The following is a 22605-nucleotide window of genomic DNA, read 5'->3' as shown; positions in this document are numbered from 1 at the left end:
CGGGATTGGCTCCTGCTTTCGCTGGGCCGCGGGGGTTCCCCTTTCGCGCCGAGGTGACCCTGCCCGCGCGGTCGGCCCGAGCGCTTTCCCCGGGATTGACTCCTGCTTTCGCTGGGCCGCTGCGGTTCCCCGTTTGCGCCAAGGTGACCCTGCCCACACAGGCGGCCCGAGAGCTCCCACTGACCCCGGGCTGAGGTGCTTTCGCGCTCGCGCGCTGCCCCGTGCCCTCAGTCCCGCTGAGCCGAGCTCCGGGAGTTGGTCTCTCGCCTCTTAGGGCAGGGCCAGGGACACTTGTGCTCAGTGGAATCGAGCGTCCGTGGGTCGCCGCCTCTCGCTGTTCCCGTGCTGCAGCCGCCCCGTTCCCTCACCCGTCTGGGTGGGCACAATCAGAGCCTGCGCAAGTGGTCTGCTTTCCGGCCTAGGGCCCTGCGCCCACGGGAGCTGTCTAGGGGTGTCTGTGCACAGTCCTCTGCGTGTTCAGTGGGCCCTCCCTGTGCCCGTTGGGGCACTGATCTTATGTCCGTTGGGGAGTGTCCGAGGGACGCCTGGACTCACAGCCCCGCGCACCTGGGCCAGTGAATGAGAGCACTTCCCTATGTGCGCCCCCGCGACCCAATGGTAGGGTTGAGGAGTGGATTAGCGCGCCCCTGCGCCTGGGCTCCTCCAGAACGGCCTACCACACCCAAACTTTCCTCCCGTCTCCACCATCCACTAGAGAAAAATATAAAGGAGAATTATGTTCTCACTTGCCCGGCAGCACGCTGTCTCCTGTCCTTCAGCGCCAATGCCACTTGGTCGAGTCCCGTCTCTGCCAGCGGGCAGAGATCCGCTCTCCTCCCGACTCCTCTCCGGGGTAGCCTGTGGTCGCCAAAAATCCTTTGTGTGCTTCCCGCCACAGCTCGGGCAGCCGCCCCAGTCAGGAATCCCGTTTCGTCCCCTTTTTCTCCGCTATCCTCACTAAACAGGTTGTTCCCAGATGGATTTTCTCTAATCCAGCAGTGCCTTGGCTCAACTCCCACCAATGTCCAGCTGCTCACTGAGATGTTCTGTCTGCAATTAGACCAAACTGCAGACGGGTCTCCGGAGCCTAAAACCGCAACCTCTCCTCACTCCTCCGCCATCTTACCTCTAGATAATAATTCTTAACCAGAAATTTTTTTGAAAAGTGAGGAACCTGATAAAACAGAGCAACAGTCACTAAAACCCCCCTTTGAGTTCATCGAGAACATAAAGTCCCTGAATATTATATGAACCTATCAAACAACACTTATGAGTTAGGTCATCACATGATATTCTGGAGAGATCAACAGAATTATAGGTACATTTAGTTTTATACTTATTTTCTGAGGACATATAGTAGTTTTAGATTAATGGTTTGAAATCTAAATCCAAAGGATTATGTATGTGTTTGGCCTCTTATAGAGGCTGGTTATGAAGTTTTCAGAAGCTTCACCAGAAAGAGCATAATTCATTCTCCATGCCCTATACTGGAGTCAAAGGACCTAAGCTTCCAACTCAGCTATCTGATTTTGGCAAAAATCACTAAAATACCTAAACGTAATTTTTATCATCCATATATTAAGGTGGTAATTCCAAAGGTTGTTACAGCATTATCCTTCCATTGTTCTCTCAATAATAAAATTTATTTTAATTGGAGCACACCCTGAAGCTTGGCCCTTTAAGAGCCTGATGGAAGGAAATTATTGAATGAACTTAATGTACTAAACTATCAAAGAGCCTTCTGAGAGATTGGTCAGCAAGTGAAAAATCTTAGCTTCTTATTAAAAAGGCAGGTCATCAGCTTAGTCGTGATTTCAAATCAGCCATGTATTCTCACCATTTCTTGGCCTGAGAACCAGGAAGATGTGGGAAAATGGGAGAAGAACTCAGTTCCATTGCTCTGTGAATGTCTTTGGGTTTCTTTGTATGTGTCCTCTTGCCTCTGTGTGTTCCTGCTCTTATCCTCCTGTCATTTATCACATTTTTAATTACTTGTTTGCTGTCTGTGTAAGGTCATCAAGTGAATTATTGGAAGTGAATTGAATCAAAAGATTGATCACTAAGAATGTCACATTTTAAGATAAGCCTGAAGTTCAATATATCAAAATTTTAAAGCCACAGCATAGCATACTTTTTCCATATTTATCTATTTCTCCTCTAAAGCAGAGTGGTGAAGAGAGTGAATAGAAATTAGCAGCATCTCTCTTTCCACCTGCTCTCTGGCTAATTAGCAGTGAAATAGTAAAAAGGTAAGCAGCAGGAGAGAAATAAATGAAGTTTTGAGGCATCTGATAACCACAAGACCTGATTCAGGACAGTCTTAGAAGAAAGTATTCACAAATGCAAGGATCTTAAATTACTTCTGCTCTGAAATTTCCTTTGACCAAGTATACTAAATAAAACAAAACTAAACAAAATAAAACACTTTCAAAAAGGATGTTGGTGTCCCTGACCTGAGTAGAGTTGCACCTGGTTTGGTGGTGCTAATCTCATATCAGCCAGGGATAAAGTAACTGCTTGTTTATCCCAGGTTGGCTTTTGGTTTGTGCCCATGCCTGGTTCATGCCTTGGAGACATAGAAAAAAAAAAGGATGTTGGACTACATTCTGCCTTAAAAATGAAAGAAAAAAAGTACATTTTAGGTATTAGAAAAGTACACTGTAACAGAGAGAACCTGGCTACAGGTTCCATTAGTCCCATCTGGGGTCGCCAAAACTGTTACAGAGCAAAAGGGGGTTCTTTCACATGGCACCTTGGTGTAAAACCCAACAACTGATGTTGAGGAAAACAGGTCTTTATTTACAATATTCCAACCTGGGGAGGGCAGTGAGCACTTTAGCTCAGAGCCCTGTGCTCCCACAGGACCCAGCACTTCCCTTGCTCCCCAAAAGGCTAGAAGCCAAAAAGATGCCCGAAAGTTCCCCATTCCTTATCTGTCAGCTGTCTCCTTCAGGATCTGGGGTATGATGTCATCAGCCGACATATAATAGTTCAGGAAAACACGTGCTTTGCCCTTTCAAAGCTACATGGTATTCTCCCTTTAGGGCAGCATGGAGTTCTCCTCTGCCCTCCTTGCAAACTGCGTGGATCTCCTCTCATATCAAAGCCACATGGAGATCTCTCCTTCCTGCAAACTGTGTAGATCTCCTCTCCTCTTCTCTAAAATGGTTGCCACCTATTTTTAAATCCCTGACTGCGTCCTGCGACACACTGGGCGTGGTAACCTGTTCTGACCATTCACAGAACCTTCCGCAGGCTCTGTTTGCTCTTTCCGCACCATTCCATGGCCAAAACCACTCCCATCTTCTTGGGGCCTTGGAAGAACCAAAGCTATTTGCATAATTAACACTAGCTACTAGCCATAGTCATGCAAAGGCATCTTAAAAGCTGTTCCCTTTTCCCCATCCCCCAACCCTCAGGCTCTGGGGATTTTTGGAGACCCCCACTCCGTAACAACACTATATTCTCACCTTTGAATTGTATCTGCGCTTTGTATATTTCTAAGTAAATCGCGCACGCGCGTGTATGTGTGTGTGTGTGTATTGGGAGTGATTATATCCCTTCACTCATGTGTGTATCTGCATAAAGGTGTAGGCAGCAGTAAATGTGGGGCACAGTAAATAAAAACAGAAGAAAAGGCAATGATTACAAGCGTTTACTGCCTTTCCTGGTACTGATTATCTACCTGGGGAAGTATTCCAGCCTGCACAGAGTGCAGACAAGAACACAGAAGGTTAGAACTTTGCAACTGTATTTGTAATAGGATGGGTTGACTTGCAAATTTTACTATGCTAATATTTATAATTTTTAATGTATTCTTGTAGCTTCTGCTCTGCAACAAGGTAGAAGAATTTGATGAATATGAATTTGGCTGTGGAAAAGAAATGTGGAAAACTGTAGTTATTACATATTTGTGTTCTAGCTCAGAATTCTACCCACCAGCTGATAAGACTGAATTCCATTTAACTTTCTAAGAAGGGATGCATAAATATTTAAAATCTTGCCTGTACCCTCCATTAGATAATCTATTTCCTATAACTATTTCCTAAGCCATTGTAATGACTTTGGTTTAGCATTTAATCATTATAAAGAACTATCTCAAATGTAACCTCTGTCTGCACCTATCAAAGCTCTGCTCATGCACCAAGCCTCAGGCCAAATGTTGATTTTCAGCAAAGCTCTTCTGCACCCCCTGAATTACTTGGGCATCAATACCTCTTTTTCTCCAGCTTGTATCTAGGTATTCTACTCTGCCTCCCTAAGGGCAGGCCACGTTTGCAGTGGGGAGGTCTTACTGCCATAACACTGTGTGTGTGGGGTGGGGTAGGGTGGTAATCTAAGTCTTAGATTCATTAACAGGAAGCCCATCTGCCTAAAGATGTGAGTCACATTCTCCAATGTGACCTTTGTCAGAGATAAAGGGAATGCTTTATCTCCTCTCTACTCCTTTGTTCTACTTATTGCTTCAGAGAATAAGGGGTTGTTTTATCCAGCCTCTCAGATAGCTCAACAGTCTCCCAATGAATCCCCTGCCTGCAGTGTTACTAAATCCTCATGTGGCTCCACACAGTCACTCCTAACTAGGGTCCCCTCTACCTGGCAAGACAGAATCCCCGATTCTTAGTTTGTGTCCTCCCCTAGCAAAGGGCTGTAGTTTATAAGGGAGGTAATATCCCAGAGTAGGAGTTAATATAATTATTGATATATTTATATTAAGATTTACTACCTTACTATTTTTTAAAATTTGCTCCACTCATATTGTTTTCTCCTTACCTGACTTTTTTTTGATTAGTCAAAACTTGTGACTAATAAAATGACTTTTTGTTATTTCATAATAAAATTACCAATCTATTAGCCTCCAGTTTACATATTCTTATACTATTCTATTAGTGTCACTAGAGATTATAATACATATATCCTGACTTATTAGATTCTAGAGAAATTAGTACTTATACCACCTCCCAGACAATGCCAGAATTGTAAACTTAACTGAAATTTTGTGATTTTTGTTGTAATGTATTTTAATTCTACATATATATTAAACTCAGTAAGATCACTGTAATCCATTTTGTGCAGTTTATAGTACTTTATACTTACCCACATATCTTTTTTATTTTTCTCCATTACTGCCTACATATAAGTATTTCTATCTGGGATAATTTTTCTTTTGCCTTGAGAACTCTATTTTTTCTTTTTAGGGTCTATTAGTGATAAATTCTCTTGATTTTGTTTTACTAGAAAGGTCTTAATTTTGTGTTCACTTTTAGGGACATTTTGTCTATTTTCTGAACATATTAACCACAGTTATTTTCAATTTTATATCTGTTAACTTCAGTATCTGTGATGTTGATATATATATAGTCTCTTGTCCTGTTTCTTGGTTTGTTTGCTAATTTATATTTAACCTGAGACATGGCTGAAAAAATTATAGAATTTATAGAAAATTTGTTTTCTTCTCTCCAGAGTATTCTCCCTATTTTCATACAGGTGGGTGGATGACCTAAATCTAATCAGGTTTCTACTGCAGGGGTGCACACTCTGTTAAGCTAATCCTACCTCTGCTTCACCCTTGCTTCTAGAGTGCAGCTTTGCAAAGTTCAAAATCAGATTTTATGTTGTATGCCAACTTCTTTTCATGGTGGCTCTGAAATATACATTTTGTTCCATAACTCAATGAGATTGCTTGAAATCTTGGCTGGATTTTCACTTTCTTAGCAGCTGATCTCAGCATATTATCTGAACCTTTACCTACTCAAACCCATCCCCCAACCTAAGACTTAGGAAATGTCCAGGATAAAAAAAGTCAATGCAGAATGCTGAGCTTGACTAAATGAGCATCCCTTCTCTCCAAGAACTTGGACTTTCCTTAGTCCTCAGCTATGGCTTCATTTCTTCCTGGACCCTTTCCCTAACCCTCCAACATGTGCACTCATAGTATATGGGTTGAGGATCCCTATCATAGTTACATACTTGATTTAGAACAAGTTTCTCCTTCTCTTTCTCCCCCTCCTCCTCCTTTCTCCCTTCTCCTCTTCCCCTTGGCTTTTCTAGGTGTGTGTGTGTGTGTGCGTGTGTGTGTGTAAGTATTGGTCTGTCACAAATTCCTCAATTTTAGTTAGAAATAGAAGCTCCTGGAATTATTAACATGCCTGTATTCCCTTTTATAATAAATGTTTCCCAAAGATAAATAATATGTTCTTTTTATGAGCAGAGAAAGTAAGAAGACTGAAGTGTTAAGTAAAGAAATTGACTAACAGGTGTCTATTTGATTTTAGAGAAACAGGAGAGTCAAGGTTCAAAATTAATTCATTTATTCATTCATTCAGCTATTTATTGAGTTTCATACTACTGTAATGGTGAAATATAGCACAGGAAAAACTGAAGTCTTGCATAGGTACAACAACACCTGAAATCAGCATAAAAATGAGAATTCATTTGCATTTTTCCTTTGGATTATAACCAGACATGGGACAGGATCTGCTCTCTGTTCATCTGTCTAGCCTTATAATGTTATCTTTCCAGCTTCAATACATGTGCTGCAGCCACACTGAACTACTTGCTTGCTATGTCTCAAAGTTCCATGGTATCTTTTATTGAGTTGGCCAAAAAGTTTGTTTGTTTTTTTTTCCATAAATTGGTTCTAGTAGTACTTAGTTGCCTTTAACTTCATGTGAAACAATTTTTTTGTTGCATTGTAACAGTTGTTATATCAGCATGCATTAAAAACTACATCAAAATTGGTGAATTTTAGGGTACCTATTTTAATATTGAAGATAGAATAAAATACACAGTTTTGGCATATTATACTTTATTACTTCAACAAAGATAGAAATGCAACTGAAATGCAAAAAAAGGATTTGCACAGTATATGGAGACGGTGACGTGACTAATTGAACATGTCAAAAGTAGTTTGCAAAGTTTTGTGCTGGAGATTTCTCTCTGGACAATGCTCTACAATCCAGTAGACCAGTTGAAGTTGATAGCAATTAAATCAAAGCATTAGTTGAGAACAATCAGTGTTCTACTACACAGGAGATAGCTGACATTCTCAAAATATCCAAATCAATAGTTATTGGTAAAAATGATAAGTATGTCTCTTATTTTACAGAAAAAACCATATGGGCTTTTTGGCCAACCCAATATTTGTACCCCCATTTACATCCTCCACTCTCCTTCTCCTAGTTAACTCCTTTCCCTCAGGTCTCACTTTAGACATCATTTCCTTGAGATCTTGCCCTGAGCCTCTAAGACTGGGACAGGTGTCCTTTATGTATCCTCCTATAGGGTCCAGTGCTAGGTACTCTTATTCATGGGTGTGTTTGCACAGTAATATTTTCTCACTTACAGTCTGCTTTCCTCCCCATACAGTGAGCTTCCTGAGAACAGGGACTTTATCTCTGTGTTGATTTTCCATAGCCAGCACAAGGCCTGAGACACATTTAGTATTCACTAAACATATATTACACCAAATTGAACGTCCCGTGGGTTGACATTATAGAAATAGTCAAGAACCTTGTGCATACAATTGAACTTGAAGAAAAAAAATTTAATTTCACCCATTCTACTAACCTTTTTAGGAAAAGCATGAAACTCAACAAAGTGGTCACACTGGTCTGATCCCTTTTTGATGGAATCTCTTTGGAAATAGCTTCACAAACTGTTTCTTTTTCCTCTCATATGATGGAAATCCTTCCTCTAATCTCAATGTAATGGAGCAAATGAGTAGAAAGATACCATTTTGGCACAAAATTTCATGTAAGTTAAAAAAATAGCTCTGAAATCCTTGAGCTGTTTTCAGTGGCTGATGTTTCTTCATTCTCTGGTTAAGATAAACTCTGAAATAACAACTTGACTCTACCAACCACCAGTCAAACCCAGTTTCTTGAACCTGCATCTGCTCTATCTTATATGCCTAAGCCACCCCACCCCATTTCCATGGCAGCAATATCGAGGACCAACCAACCACTTTAGTGATGTCAGTAAATTTTTGTTCACTCTTTGTCTGATAATGTCATTACTTTGGTTACTGTTTCCTAATTATTTTAATAAACTCTCAAGAAACCATCTTCCCATAACATTACAATGTTTTCATTCTCATTTATAGACTGAATTTGCAATAACCCGTATTCCATCAAACACGGGAAAATATGAATGTGTAAACATGATATGGAGATCTATTTTATGTAATTTCAGAAAGAAAAAAACATTTTGTAAAGTTACAAGGAAACTTTTTTATCAATATGAGAAATTTTTTAAGAATTAGAATCCTTCAACTACAGAATGGCTTGACCTAGGAGATAGCAAATCTTCTCTTACTGGACCTATTTAACAGTAGGTCTGGATGACCTCTTAGAGATATCATAGAAAGTTTTTAGCAATACATTTTTATACTGTTATAAGATAACCTTGAAGCTTTAATCCAAGTAAATTTGCTTTGTTATTATTTCCCTCAAGTAATGCTTCTTCTAAAAATGCTTTATATATATATATATATATATATATGTTTATTTATTCATCTATGTATATATTTTAAAATATACAGTACATATAAATTTATATATTAATATATCTTATGTATATTTATAAGTATAACTTGGTGGAGCAAAAGTAGGTTTACAGCTGTTTGTATGGAAAATAATACAATAATTAATAAATAATAATACAAGAACAAACTGTTTTGCAAGCTCACAACTATAAACCTATTTTTGCCCCACTCTGTATATATAATACTGTATACTAAGTACAATGAAGAAAGTAAACTGAGTGATATGATAAAAAATGTTTGGCTACCTATTTTTGATTGAGCAGTCAGGAGGCCAAATGAAATCTGAAAACAAAGGCTCACCTCCAAGATAAAGGACAAAAAAACATTTTATGAAGAGGAAATAGCTAGCGAAAAGGCTCTGAGTTCGAAACAATTGTTTATGGTAGGAGATCAGCAAACAGATCAACTGTGGTGGTAGCCTAATGAGCAAGAGCAGGGATGGTACAGAATGAATTGGAGCGGGGAAGGCTCTCTTATTCCTCACGGGTCTCTGAGATTCATAAAACGCACTGAATCGTTCAGGACAGTTTGATGACACCTCGTTGTGGCTCCTCTTTGATCCTTCACCAAACCACGTCTACTAGTTCCACTTTATTCACAAGTACTACTGTCTCTCTGCAGGTAAGGTGGTTTCTTACAGCAGCCAATTAAATATGCAACTGTCATATGCCAGAGCAGTTCAGTGTCTTGTTGTAGAGTGGATGAAATGCCCCATTCCCTTATTGTGATATATTCTATTAAATTGTGCGACATTTACTGTTTTCTCAAAACTTGCTATTTGTGTCCCTCTGTATAAATCAAATTCTCTTACTAAAATTTTTTTTCAGTCAACAAACATCTATTTAGTGCCTAATCCAGGGTGGAGCAAAAGTATGTTTATAGTTGTTATACACAAAACACAGAGTTTATTCTTGTATTATTATTTCTTAATTATTATATTATTTTCCATAGGAACCACTATAAAGCTACTTTCGCTCTCCCTGTATATACTAGACAAAAAGTCACTGGGTGTGAATCAAATATGGGAGTGAAGGAAGGAACAAATCTTTAGCAACATACACCAGGTTGGAGTCAGAAGCATGGATGGATCTTTGTGCTGACTAACACACTGTTACTTGATAAATTTGGTTATTGTTGCTGCTTCTTCCTTCAGAATACATTTCCTTAAGGGGATGCCACTTTAGTGATTCAATCCACCTATTCACCAGATAACCTCAGATTGTTTGAGCCCACTGGTAGACCTTGTCTAGGATTAATCTGATACTGTGACCCTATTCTATTTATTAAAGGTCTCAGACATGTTCATTTTGCCAAGTGATAAACACCAAAATATGACAATATTTTAAAACTGGATTGTGGTGATAGTTGCACAACTTTAAGTTTACTAAAATCAATTTATTTTACATATTTATAAATGGTGAATTTTATGGTATATAAACTATACTTCAACAACACTGTTTTTTAAAAATCTAGAAAAATAATATGGTCTGCTGTGATCCATAGGAACCAACGTTTTAATTGTGTCTAGAAGTGTTCCACCCTGGCAGTTACATTAGAATGAGCCACTAAAACCCCAACGCACTTTCATTATTTCTTTTTAGTGTCTGAGATTAACAATAAGACCACATAACAATTGCTGGGGATTAAGATCTAATAGCAGTCTCTGGCCAAATCAGCTTTAAACCATATACTTCAGCTGGTTATTACACCTTAGAGTGTAGTCCAAAGACTGCTTTCCATATATGTATTTTTTAATTTATTTTTTATACTTTGCCTTTTCACTGTTAAGACTTGCCTTCTTCTTCTTTTTGAACATGGATCTGCCCCACTGTCAGAATGTTTCCTACTGATGCTCTGTGTATTCTTTAAATTTTGTAATTCATCAAATGTTACCTGCACATGTTGTTATATTTGGTAAAATTTTGCAACCTCAATTCTCCATCTCCTTAAAACTGGCCGCTGTCTGTGTCTGATTGCTAAGTTTCATAATATAATGTCAATTGGATTGTATCACTTCTCTGCTTAATATCCTTCAATAATTCTCCATAGTTTTCAGAATAAAATCAAACCCCTTTGCTTTGCATCAGCCTCTTAGCAACATGTCTGATTCTAGTTTGCTATTTCAGGTTGATTTTCCAGTATTGTCCTCACATAACCTTTGTTTTCATTATTTGAAACTTTCTATAATGCCCTTGAACATCACACTTGTGAGTTCATAGATTTCTCACTTTAAAATTTGTATTCCTCTCACTCCCTGCTTCTTCATCTAATTAAGCTATCTTGCTAAGACACGGCTCTTTTCTTTCCTGCTATTCTGTACATTCTTGATCACAGTATTTATAACATAATGCTGTTATCATGGAGTTAGTGGCTGTTCCCTTTTAAGAACACTTCTGCTTTTTGGGAGAAAATAATAATTATTTGTCTTTAAACTCCAAATTCTAGCAGTGTTTGTTCACATTGAGTGTTCAATAGGTGTTTGTCAGAGGAATGAATGAAAGAATAAGGGATATTTGTTGTGCTTTGCACAATTAATCAAACTAATACAGTTGTCAGCCATTTTATGGGATACAAATCTTGACAGTCATTCTAAAATCTTAGAAAAAGATTCTAATAGCATCAACTAAATCTGAATTTTTCATATGCCTGCATCACTATATACAAAGTTAATTTCCCCCAAATATCTTTGGTTTGAATGGGAAGCTACTCATAAAAACACTCTCACCAAATTTTGCCTTGTTCTTCTTGGATTTTTAATTGCTGTAGTCACCACCACTTTTCGAACCTCAGGTTGATTTGTTGAAAGTCTAGATTATTTATTTGCCATGCCCTAGCACTGTTCTGAACTGCCACCTATCCAGGAAGGATTACTTAACAGGAGAGGCAAAGGCATATATTGAAGCTGCTGTGCTCATGTGTGTTCTTGCCATGGACAAAGCCCTGCTGTGACATTGGACTTAGAACAATGTTGGTTCTTGTCGTTGCCAAAGCAATGAAACAATGACTAGTTCTGTAAACACTAGCACACACATTCAATCCAGAAATCCAGATATCATTTTTAAACCTTTTTTTCTCTTCTCCCATGTCTTGTCCCTCAGTCCCTCCTGTCTATTCTACACCTTGAATAACCCTTACATAAATCAAGCAGCTCTCTCACTTTCTGCTGCCACCTCCCTCTATGAATCCACGATCATCACCAACTTGAATGATGACAACAGCTATCTCACTTGCTTGCCAGCCTCTCTGTGCACTACAACCTGGGACATAATAATGTCTGAAGACATTATTCCCCCTGGTAAATCTATCAACAATTCCCTACTGCCCTCAGAGAAAAAAAGTCTTAATTTGTTATCATGGTTTTGTGTCTTACTCACCCCCTCTTCCCTAATTTCTTTTCAACACACATACACGCACACTCACACCATTAACGTTTCCATTCCTTAAATGTGACATGTTTTTGTCTCCTCTCCCTTTGCCTGGCTACTATTTTTCAGTTATTCTTTGCTCTTGGGCAACTTCCTTGGCCCCACTTACCTTGTTCGGTGCTCCTGAACTACCCTGTTACATTATGCTATTTTCTCTTTCTTCCTTTATTTCTTCCTTCCTTCCTTCCTTCCTTCCTTCCTTCCTTCCTTCCTTTCTTCCTTCCTTTCTTTCTTTTTCTTTCTTTCTTTCTTTCTTCCTTCCTTCCTTCCTTCCTTCCTTTCTTTCTTTCCTTCTTTCTTTCTTTCTTTCTTTCTTTCTTTCTTTCTTTCTTTCTTTCTTTCTTTCTTTCTTTCTTTCTTTCTTTCTTCCTTCCTTCCTTCCTTTCTCTCTCTCTCTCTCTCTCTCTCTCTCTCTCTCTCTCTCTCTCTCTCTCTCTCTCTCTCTCTCTTCCTTCCTTCCTTCCTTCCTTCCTTCCTTCCTTCCTTCTTTCCTTTCTTCCTTCCTCCCTTCCTTCCTTTCTTTCTTTCACCACTAAGTTACACAGCATAGTCAGGGCCTGATACTGGCTAGGTACTCAATAATCTATTGCAGAATTAAAAAACAAATGATTCTATTCAAGTTTTAGAATCCATATAGATTGGATGACTTGTGATAATGAGGCATACTTTACATATTGCCCTGAATTTAATAGAGCAATTAAACTTGTCTTCTCTGTAGTCACATGGCACTGATATTTTCATTTGCACATCCAGAGGACTTAATCATAAGTTACTATGGAGATAGTGATCAACAAAAGACTCTATTAACATTTGACATTCACCATACCCCCAAAAAGAATTCTGCTTTAAACATTTTTAGTTTAAAATTCATCTTGTTATGAAATCTCCCACATTGTGTTTTAGATGTGTTTCAGGTATGATGTCCTGATCACAGAAATCAAGAATGCATGAAATTCTGAGACAACCTCAAAAGGTGTTGCTTCATTCATCTCAGTATGCAAAAGTTAAATTTTTTTAAAAATATGATATTTTCAATTTAAAGAGATAAAGATGGTCTAACCGAGATGAGCAAAAAGCCCCTTTGAAAGGCCTAGAAGAGAACAATTTTAATGTTCTCCCCTGTATCACCTAGGACTCCGCCTCATGCATGGTAGTTACTTAGCAAAGACTTACTGAATTCAAGGTGCTAGTACACTCAGAAGCAAACAAATAATTTTTCTCAGGAACCATTATTATAAAACATTCCTTGCTTCTGTTTAAACATTTCCATATTAAACAGATTTTCTCAGATAATTCTGCTTAATACTCCTAAAAATATCTTAATGAAATTTTACTCTTTTAGGCTTGGCTGTTTGGGATTGCATAATCTATTCTAAAAATACAGGTAATCTAAAATCACCGTTGTGCAGATACTGGTGTGAACAGTTTTGTGTATGTTCTGTTTGCTCTATTACCTGCCTCCCCTGTTGGGTGGGTGAAATAGGTTAATAGAGCATTACCTTTTTAACTTACTGGAAAGGTTGTTTCTTTCCCTGCTAACAACTATACTTTTATTTCAAAGGATTCCCTTTATTTACTTAACAAATATTTTTCAGAACCTACCAGTTTCATAAAGCTGCACAAGGTGATGGTGCTCAAGCAGTGGACAGAAAAATACAAACATGCTTCTGCTCCCATGGAACTTACTTCTTAGTGGGAAAGACAGAGAATAATAATTAGCACGGTCATTATTGTTTGGATAATTAGATTGCCAACTGTAGAGAAATAAACTAGATAATTAGGGTGAGGGAAGAATAAATTTAATTAACTAATTTAAGTAATTTTGACCAAACATGCCTTAACATCTTTTATTTGGGAGCTATAAATTTTTTAACATATAAGAGGCTTACCTTTCTTATTGTCAGTGTTAAACAGAACATTATATTTGTATTAGCATTTTAACAAGAATGCTACACAGATTATTTTTTCTCTAAGTGAATAAAATCTATCAAAATATTTATAGATCATCCATTTCCCTGAATATGAGATTTATGTACATAAAGAGAAAAAGTCCCTTCCAACCAGCACCAATATTTCGTAAAATCTGTGATGGAACATTCAGTTGTGAGACGTTTTTCTTCTTCACATTGACCACTATCTGTGCTAAAGCAAGGCTTAGGTAATTGCTCTAAAAGCACTCTTATCTTACTAAGCCTCTTTGGTAAATAAAAATAGGACACAGTTAACTCAGGTGAATAAGAAAAAATTTAAACTTCATGGTTTTGATATTTTTATGCATGGGAGGGAGTAGGTATTGACAAGGAACAAAGAGATTCTCAACAAAACAGTATTTTCTGGTTAAACAAACGCTATTTTTCTTCACTGTTGCAATAGAAGATAGAGTCTATCTTTTATTCACAATCGTCCATGAGAACTATTGAAAATTCAGCAGCCCCCTTGCAGTAGCCATGTGGACATTTAGAATCCTCTGCTGTGAATAATCTATATACTATAATGGGTTTAGAATTGCACCCTTCCTCTGGGATGTCCTTCTTGTAGAATCTGAAAACACACAGCCTGGGAAGGGATTGTGGTATATTGGAAAGATATGAAGCTTTCCCAGTAGAGCTCAGGTCTTGTCTCACTCATTCATGCACACACTCACTCAACATGTATTTCTTGAGTCTCCATAAGAAAACAAGTGTCAACATAAGGAAATTTCCTTGTTTTCTTATAGTAATCAAACTTAGCCCATCCTCAAAGTGGAGAGATGCACAGGCTTCTGTTCCCTTTCAGAATTGCTCCCTGACTCCTGCTGCCACTGCCACGGTGACGTTAGGATTTCCTTGCAGACTGTATGCCAGGCACTGTTAATGCATCAGAGCACAAAGATAAATAACTTGTGGTCCCTATTCTCAAGGAGCCACATGGTAATCTTAGAAAAGTACAGTAGGTGTTATGAATGGGTATTTAGAAGAGAATTAATAGAGCACAGAATATCTTTTAATTCAGGTGGGTCAACAAGGCTTCCCAGAAATAGAGGGACAATGACACTACTTGTTTAAAATGTGTAGAAAGGACTTAAACAAATGAGGCATGTAACAGAAGAGAAAGGATACAGCTAGTTCATATTTTTAAAAAATTAAGAGTACAAAGGCATAGAGCATGGAACAGCACAGCATTCAAGGAAAACAATTCCTTGGGTATGGATGGAGTAAAGAATATGTTCAAGGAAACAGGAGTAAGTTAAAAGAGGTAGACTGGAGAAAATTTATGAAAGACCTTACATCTTAGATTGAGCAGTTTTGATTTTGTCATAAAGCTTTATGAGAGAACTATAAGGATTTTGAGCAAGGATCAGATTTCTGTCTTAGATTTTTGTGCCCGGTAACTGTGGAGAGAATGGATTCAAGTGTGATAAGCCTAGAGGTAGGGAAACTTCTGCGGTCATTGCAATCACCCAGACAAGAAACGATGAGCACTTGGTGGCAGGATAAGAGTAATGATTGTTAGAAGGGAGAGACTAGGACAATCAGAAATTTGTGAATGATTGAGTTTTGAGGTATTGATTGAGGCATCTGGGTACATACTAATGTTTGGCATAGGGACAGAGAATAAAGGAGGTGGAGCAGTATTCCACTGCCAAGTTTAAAATACCCATCCTATCTCCCTGTGGAGATATCCAGTAGCATTCATATCAAACATTTGAGAAGAAAGTTCTGGACTAAAGAAGACTATACCAATATTTAAGGGTTTTTTTTTTTTTTTTTTTGGTGCTACCATTATCCTCCTACCCTGTTGAAAAGGTTATAAAATGTACAGTTTAATCAAACAAGTGTGGTATCATCTTAGCATTATGTACTGTACAGTATCTCTAAACCTACTGAATCTATTTACAATAAATTAAGTTAAAAAGACAATTTTTAAATAACCTGTGAACCTAAATGTGAATATCTTTAAAACTTTTATATAAGACCACACTCTAATGCCATTAATTTACATTTTGAAAGAGGCTGTGCTATGAAGCAAAATAGAACAGTTGCAAAACATTACCATTCTTCCTTCCTTCTAATTCTATCATGCATAAGGTGGGAGGGACCACTGATTTACAATGACCTATTAGCTCTTCAAAACACAAATGGCCTGAGTGTCACGCCAGGAAGATTACATTGTAACCAGGTGATAGAAAACCATTGAAAAAATCTACAAGGACAGTAACATTATCATACTTAACATTATATGAAGTTTATGCCAACAACACTGGGAATGGTGAGAAGAATAAGGAAAGATTTTGGTCAGGAGAGAAAGTTGAGAACTCATTTCAATAATCCAGATGAAAGTTTGGATCAGATACTCAAAATAGGAAACAGGTAAAAATTCTAAAAACTAGTATTAGTAGTAGAAAGAGTTGATATAATAATCATTGAGTACTCTTCATATACCAGATATATTTCTAACTTTTACATGAATTATTTTACTTAAATCTCATAACCACCCATTAGATAGATATTATCATTTTCCCGTTTTATATATGAGTAAACTGAGCTACCAAAAGATTAAGTAACACACCCAAAATTACACAGGGAGTTGAGTAACTGTGCTAGGATTCTAAATTATACACTGGATTCTACAGTCCTTGCTCCTGACCATTATGCCTCAAAGGCATCTTTGCTGAAAAGAATGGAGATCTGTTGGTCTTTCTGAAGTCATGGGACTGTGTAGTTGTTATAAGTCATCATGTGAAAATTAAAATTTCATCAAAACCATTCAGTTAGAGTGTCAATAAAGACCAGCAGAAGGAAGAGGCAAAATGGTTATCTGTCTACACCTTTGAAAAGTCCTAGATTTCTGTCACCATGTATCAAGTGTCAACAGCCCTTGACTAGGAGTTAGGACACATTAATTTCATCTCTGTACTTACCTAGCTGAGTGACAAGACAGACTATCTCTGAGTCTTGGATTCCCAATGTACAAGATAAAAAGACTTAGACTAAATTATTTTCAAGGTGTCTTCCAGGTCTAAAATTTTGTATTCTCAATGTCAGCCAAGGGGGTGCTACAAAGCAGCTATTGGTTTGGCTAAGAGGGCACAAATATTTGAATAAGGCTATTATCCCATGCAAAGCCCTGGCAGTGATAATATGCTTGGCAAATGTAGCTTGCACTGAGCACTCAGGGTGAATGCACCTCTTCCTGCCAAGAATTAATTGCCTAACTCTGTGGTTACCCTCATATCAGGTTGTGGATTAGTTTCCCTGGGCTGCAGTTACTAATGAAGAAATGAAATTTGAAAATCAGGGTCAGTCTCTACAAAAACACGTTCATTGATACAACTTAAGCAGTCCCAAAGCCAGAGCAACTTGTCAGCCAGGAGTAAGAATCTAAGTAAAATATCTGGACCCCAAGCATTGAGCAATAGTAGAAGAACTCAATATATTTACTTGCTCCTCTTTGGAGAATTTCAATTCTCTTTTTTAATTTGAGCAAAATAAAATAGTCCAGATAGGTTTAAATTGAGGAGTACATCACTGCCGCCTATCTTCAATTCCTCAAATGTCACTCCTTAGGGATAACCACTATATGCAGTTTATTTCATATTATTTCACAAAATCTATTCCTTCACAAACATGTATCATATTCTTTTCCTCTATGTATACACATTTGGTTATATTATACTTGTTTTTCTAAAACTGGCCTTCATTATTGAATATATTGGACATATTATCTACACATAAAAATCATCTTCTTTCCTTCCTGCTCTCCCTCCCTTCTTCCTCCCTTCCTTCCTTCCTTCCTTCCTTCCTTCCTTCCTTCCTTCCTTCCTTTCTTTCTTTCTTTCTTTCTTTCTTTCTTTCTTTCTTTCTTTCTTTCTTCTTTTCTTTCAACTGCTACCAAAGCATAATTTATTTGTCTATACCATATTTTTTTAAGTTGTTTCCTATGACTTGGTATTTAGATTTATTCTGGATCTTTATTATTACAAATAAAGCTTCAGTAAACTTAATTTGCACATTCATGTTTGCATATCTAGAATAAATTTTTAGATGTGAAATTGTGGAGCTATTGTCAATATAAAGAATTCTTTATATATAAAAAAGAAGTTGTACTTTATATATATATATATATATATATATATATATATATATATATATATGCAATTCAGTTTCCTAGACTAATTTTTTTCTTTGTTGTATTTGGCTCTAAAGTACTTTAAAATTGTGCAGTAAAAAATGTTATTCCTTTATAGGTTTCATTTCTTTTTTTCATGTGGAAGTAACATTATTCGCTTTAAATTATTTCCTTTGCTTTCTGTAGTACTTTATTTTTTTAATGTATAAATTTTTGAGCCATGTAAAACTTATTTTGAAATAACATATGAGAAGAGAAACCAGGTTTATTTACTATTTAGCTATCTGTCCCAATAACATTCAATGATACTTCATCTTTCCCACTGACATTTATATGCTATATTCCACATACAATGTGTTTAGTCCTATTTTTTTTAATTTAAATTCTCTGTGTTTCCCTACACCAGTGCAAGTCCTCCTTAATTAAAATGACATTTCAATATGCTCAATATCTTGTATCATTACACTCTGCCTTATTCTATTTTCTCTTTCTTAAATTAAAAAAAAAAGTAAGTTAAAGATAGTAGAGTTTGACTGAGTCAGTAGATGAAGAAAACTATTTTTTAGTTTCAGACTTCTGAATGGCTAGCTTTATCTACAAGCAAATCTAAAAGTTTATGTAACATAATTACCTATTTTGTGATATTTGTCATTTGCAATTCTATAGCTTATGCCAAAAATTCTGATTTGTACGCTTTAGAATGATATCTGCCAATAAAACACAGGAAGAGTTGTAGGTTCTTTAGCCACAACTTCTGCCTCAGTGTGAACAGCTATCAATATTTACAGAAACTGCTTTCATGAGCACAGCACATATATGTAAAAGTTCAAATAGTACATAGCTTTGTTTATAAATAATTCTTGGTGTTCAGCAATTATAACTATAATTAATTTGCAAGAATTTGTTATTCAAGTTCTGTCATATTTGCCATACCTAATAGACTATGGAAGGTTTTTCTATTTGAAATGTGATTTTCTTTGTGTTTGGTACGTCCTATGAAATGTCCTATTTTCCAATTAAGTTTGCTTTAGTGACTGTGTCTCTGGTGGCAGGTGAAAGGGAAGCAGCACATCTGAGCATCTTAATCTTTAAAAAATGGCATTGGTAATTCTGGTTTAATTATTAACTTAGCTCCCAGTAATAGAAATTTTCTTTATGCTACAAAATTTAGGCATCCTTCAGAGAGAGCTACTAAACTGCCAACACCAAAGAGTTATACCTTTTATTAGCACAGCAAATGAACCTGAACCTAGCATAAACTAGCTGCATCTCTACAATTACCTGGTACACTTTGGAAATAAAGAAGTATGAACGCAATCAACATAATTATATGGTCAAGCTCTGGAGGAGAGATTTCAGAGTTAATGTACAGCATATTTGGGGAAAAAAAGGGTATAAAATGAACTGGATCTACAATAAAGGTACTTCTGAGAACAAAACTATTTGAACTAAGTAGTTAAGTAAATTCCCAGTACTTTTGGAAAATAGATGTTGTCATAAAGTCATTTTGAGTTTAAATCAGAGGCTATCTAATAAAGGAATGCTTCTGAGTGCCAACTGGAAACTACAGGTTGTATCTACAGCTTTTATCTACCAACTTGGGCATCTTCCCAATCAGCTCAATCTGAACTGTACAACTTAATTGAGAAACACAATTTGGAGCTGACCCTTGAAAGAGTATGAAGATTGATAGTCCAGATAAAAGTGAAGTAATGCTTAGGATAATGGAGACCACAAACTGGAAGCCATAAGGGTTTGTTTGCTTTTTTAATCCATACATGAAGTAAATTAGACTAAAAGAGTCGGAGATTCATACTATAATTAGAACTTCCTGTATCAGATGATTTTTATTTTTGTTAAAGCTTTTTCTATGGCAATCCATTTCTCTGGATGCAGGGGTATGGTAAGTGGGTGGTTGTAGTATCATGGGAACTTAGGTTGATACAGAATTAAATAATACTTGGCTGGGATTGACTATATAAATAAAGTTCAAGTATGAGGAGGTGAGGCAGATGCAAGAAGTCATGCAGAGGTCCAGATGGTTGCTCCATGTAAAGACCCTTAAAATAGGGAATCTGAACATAAACCATAATAGGAGAGCAGGAAATAGAAATGAAATCAAAGGTGGAAGTGGAATGTTGGTGATGAAATATGCACAATTTTCTTAAACTCTTAGGTGGCTAGGCATGGCTTTTTATAGGAAATATTAAAAGCATTGACATTGTCCTCATGTTTGATCTGAAATGTCTAATTTCTACTCTTCTCTTATATCTAGCAAACCAGACTTTATCCATCTTTTTTTGGTTGGATTTAGTTATACCTTCTCAACAAAGTCTTCTACAATGACAGAAGCTGGTAATTCTCAATGATGGCTGAACAATTGAATCAATTATGAGTTTTTAAATTTCTTTTTTAGAATTACCCCAAGTGGAACCAAGGGTAAAATTATAGCACTCTGATCTCGTATTTCTTCAAACTCCTATGATTTAAGATACACTGATATAGTAGAACCTAATCTTAAAGTATATTTTTACAAGTTTCTTTTAATAATTATAATAATAAAAGTAGAAAATTTTATTTCTTCCTTTTAGGATGGTCTGCTTTCCCTTTAAAATTACATTTTTCTAGTATATCACAATTGGTCATGATTTATCTCCCATGTGAGGGCTTTCCTGAGTAACGTAGGAGGACAGTATAGCAGTCCTGGTGAGTCACTTAACCTGTCTGAGCTGTATGACCAAACAGATTGCATGTCTACATGGATTAAGCAGTGCTGTATTTCATGTAACACTCTAGGGACCTAATTTAACTTGAAAGTAAACAGGAAAAATATTTTATGGGGCTAACAGACAAATCAGTTAACCAAGTGAGAGCTGAAGACAATTTAGCTTTCCATGATCTGTGAAAGTAAAACTAGGACCTTCAAATAGAAAATAAAGTATGTTACCTTCAACTTAAAATCTTAGATGATCTGCTCTTCATAAGCCACAGGGAGCAGAAAAAACATGGTATTAAAAACTTGGGTCTACTGTTGGTTTATGAAGAAAACCTTAATTGTAAAGAGGATGGAGTTGATTTCCAATGAATGTCATTGACTTTTTCCCGCCAGAAAAATTAGTATTAGGAAACTAATTGTCCCTCTCCTTTGTTTATTTTAGCAATTTTGTGTTGAATATTGTATATTATACTTGGCTTTTTTCAAATCCTCACCCAACAATAGGGAGGGAAGGAGGGGGAGAGATAAAGAGAGAGAGGGAGAAAGAGAGTAAGAGAGAGAGAGAGAGAGAGAGAGACATTGATGTGAGAGAGAAACATTGATCAGTTGCCTCCCGTATGCCATGGACCGGGGGTTGTAACAGAAACCCAGGCATGTGTCCTGACCAGGGATCAAACTTGCAACTCTTTGGTGTACGGGAAAATGTTCCAACCAACTGAGCCACCCATCCAGGGTTATTTTTTTATTTGTGTAGTGTTCTTGCTTGCAGTTAATTTGTTGTTTGTTTTATTTTATTTTTTTAAAATATTTTAATTTATTTTTCTGGAAGTTTTTAGTTATATTTCTATGTCTATTCAATCTAATACTTTCAAGATAAAAGAGAGTTCTGGAAGCTGTAAAGAGTGATAAACTGCCTCAGCTTTGATAAGCAACTCTAGCTTTTATGGTGTTATAAACACTTTCAGGGATTAATTTCAACAAATTTATCTTAGATTCAGCCTAGGTGCCCTAATCATTACTGTTCCCCTTTTTCAAGACTGATAAAGTGATATTTGGGGAGATATAGTATGTTAACACCTACTAGGCACCTCAAAATAGAAAGAAGGCAGTAAGAAATAGAGAAAGTGATGTATGCTTCAATCATATTAGCGTTTTTTTCTGAGAGCATAGAGGTCACATTCTGAGATACAGTGACAGCAGAGGAATTTGGTCCTAGTTTATTAAAAGATTCTTTCATTTTCTGGGTCATTCATAGCAGTCACAAACAAACCAACAAACCTCTTTCCAAAAAACGAATAAACACTTTGGATATTGCTAAAACATTGAAAAAATATTGGTATTCTCACATTTATTCTTTCTTTCACTGTTGTCATTTATTTTTTTAGAAACTTCTGCTTTTTTGGCTTTGTTATTATTTTGTGTATATTCTTTTATTTTTCCTGCAGAATGTGTGAAAAATTATATAATGCAATATTTCTATGAGAGATGTTTATGAGAGAGAGAAACAGTGGAAACAACTAAAATAGGGATTTAGTTGTATAAATTAGAACACAAAAATATGATTAAATAGTTTAAGCTAGTAAAAATGATACAATAGAAAATCAATGACTTACAAATATATCTGTATTAATTACTAAGTGGGTAATGGAGGTTATATATGGGAAATTCCATTAATACTATTCTCTTGCTCTGTACTGTGACAAAACTCCTACAAATACTATATTTCTACAGGAAAAATGCCACATTCCAAGAAAAAAAAACACCTTAGGAAAATAGCAGCCAAACTCACCAGGAAAAAGAAGTGGGATTTT

General features: G+C 36.7%; 1 non-coding gene across 1 annotated transcript; it reads left to right on the top strand.

The window, feature by feature from the left end:
- The first annotated feature begins 2443 nt into the window (after positions 1-2443).
- Positions 2444-2579, top strand: LOC150011584 (small nucleolar RNA SNORA48). Its single transcript, XR_016511049.1, has one exon. It is a non-coding gene; the product is annotated as a small nucleolar RNA SNORA48 (small nucleolar RNA).
- The last annotated feature ends 20026 nt before the right edge of the window (positions 2580-22605 follow it).

This window comes from Furipterus horrens, unplaced genomic scaffold (assembly GCF_987537825.1).
Source record: "Furipterus horrens unplaced genomic scaffold, mFurHor1.1.pri manual_scaffold_4, whole genome shotgun sequence".
Lineage (NCBI taxonomy): Eukaryota > Metazoa > Chordata > Mammalia > Chiroptera > Furipteridae > Furipterus > Furipterus horrens.
This window is presented reverse-complemented; position numbering and strand designations above follow the sequence as displayed.